Source organism: Triticum aestivum, chromosome 7B (assembly GCF_018294505.1).
Source record: "Triticum aestivum cultivar Chinese Spring chromosome 7B, IWGSC CS RefSeq v2.1, whole genome shotgun sequence".
NCBI classification, from domain to species: Eukaryota; Viridiplantae; Streptophyta; class Magnoliopsida; order Poales; family Poaceae; genus Triticum; species Triticum aestivum.
The window spans coordinates 17,646,501-17,649,001 of record NC_057813.1 but is presented as its reverse complement, the minus strand read 5'-3'; positions in this window follow the sequence as shown (position 1 = coordinate 17,649,001).

Below are 2,501 nucleotides of genomic sequence, written 5' to 3'. Positions count from 1 at the left end.
AAAACATTCATGATGGGTTTGTCTTTTTTGTTTCTCAATGTGTATTTCAAATTTAGATTTGAACCTTTTAGGGATTGTACATTCATATGATGCTAACATCCAAATTTTTGGGGGGATTTTTGAAATATCTAAATGTGCATTTTGAAAATTGGGAGCACCTAATGTGAGGTGCCCCCGTAGCACCAGATATTCACCATCTCGTTATGGCCACTCAACCAAGTCCATCTCTGACCATTAGAAAAAAGCTACTCCCTCAATTCCACAATGTAGTGCGCCCGCACTTCCCGAGATCTAAGTTTTATCATAAATTTAACCAACGAGACCGATTGCAGCGGGAGCAAAAAATTATACCACTTAATTCGCTATTTCGATACGAATTCAGTGGTATAATTTTTGCTCCCGCCACGGTCGGTCTCGTTGGTTAAATTTATAATCGAACTTATATCTCGGGAAATAGGGGCGCACTACATTATGGAATGGAGGGAGTACTACTATCCTAGTATAATATAAGTAAGTGTTGGAAAGCAAACAATCATTAAAATCCATAATTTGACTATCCATTTTACATAATAAATAAAATCTATGTCAGCTAAACTATAATGTGGCTCCGTTCAAAACAAACATGTATAAGGGAGGAAGAAACTACATCTTGCTGGTACTCTGTCGAGATTCCACAGCCCTCAGCCCACTCCTTGATTGTTAGAAGGGATAGATGGAGATTGGTGGAATATATGATTTATTGTATGAGCCTCGTGGGCATATATACATATATATATATATATATATATATATATATATATATATATATATATATGAAAATGGGTTAGTACTCCTAGGAGTACATACTCCTAGCCGCAGCATCTGCCGTTGAATTTTCCTAGCATCATATCCATTTAAATTTTGATTTAAATAATAATAGTAAAAAGGCTAGGTTGTTGGCGCTCCGATTTTCTAGTCATTTTATTTGCTAATTCAACCACCTCTGAGCTTATCCGTTTCTACACCAGTTGCATCGACATGTAATGGCAGCGGCCGCTCGCACGGCCGCACGGGCCACACCACCGGCTTCCAGAAGAAGGAGATCCCTCGGCAGTGGCCTGCATGGAAGCAGACCAGCGGCGCACTGCTAGGATCAAGTGAGGAAAATGTTTGTCGGCGGCTACTTGCACGTCTAGATACGTCGTGATTTTCTTGTGTCTTTGGTAGAGGTTCTAGTTTCTTCCCGTGTGAAAACTGACATGATGAAACCCCCAACAGGAGAGCCAACAGACTAGAGAGCAGAGATGATGTGCGGATTTTATCAATATTTCCATCTAATTCTAACAGCTGCGTGTGATAATGGACCGTATGGACTTGTATTCTACAACGGAGCTACACAAGCGATGTCGGCCGTCGACGCCCCACAGCTCAAAGCATGATGAAGCAGCAAGGGCAGGAGAGCCGCAGCATCTGCCGTGATGGTAGCACGTGGCCACAACTCCCATAGTGCCCAGCTCCTCTGAATGGACGTCAGATCAGAGATGCTACTACAAATATAATTCATGAGTTGATTGCTTGTTACTTCATGCATCTTCAACTGATGGCGTTTCTTGAAGCATTTGTCTCCTAATTATTTTGTCTACATGTACGGAAGATGCAGAGTGAAGTACTAATCTATGATTATTTATTTGCTACGTAACTATGCTCCTGATCTAAATACTAAAGTTGTATACGTTGTATCAACTCACCTGATCTAAAATATTGTACTGCTACTTTGTGCTTTCTAAAATATGTTGTATGTACTCCCTTGTTTTCTAACAAATGTAGTATATACTCCTTTGTTTTCTATCAAATGTAGTATATAGTTGCCTTGGAGCATATATTCTGATGAAGTATATACTTATTTTCATTACAGGCAATTCATGCTGCTTCCGAAGGAAAAAAACAGTATATACTTCCTCTTTGGAACTTAAACAGTATATAGTCCATAAAAATTAAGCAGTATATACCCGGTAAACGCAATACACAATCCTTCAAATAAAAAGTATATTCTCCAGAAAAAACAGTATATACCACCCATAAAAAGCCTTGGCGTACTTCTTAAAATTAAAGTATGTACTCAAAGAAAAAATCAGTATGTACTCCTTAAAACAACGCAGTATATACTCCTTGGAATCAGTATATGCTCCTTTAAAAAGCAGTATATACCCCATAAAAATATATAGTCTTTTTCAAACTTCTGTGTGATAAGCGTCTTCATGGATATACTACTCCATTTCATCCAACAACGTAGACATCATGCATTATACTACCAGTAAATCATATCCCGATTCGTGATTAATAATTAAATAGTACTGCACACACGCTCCCATGATTCTAGTCAAGTAGTTCCATGCATGGCTGCATGCACGCATAACCAATTTAGTTTCATGCAAGCGGTTAGTTTGCTACCGGATTGGATCAACCCAAAAGTATCCGTTAAGAGGTGGGAGTATGTACTCTTGAGAGTACAGAAAAGGTGT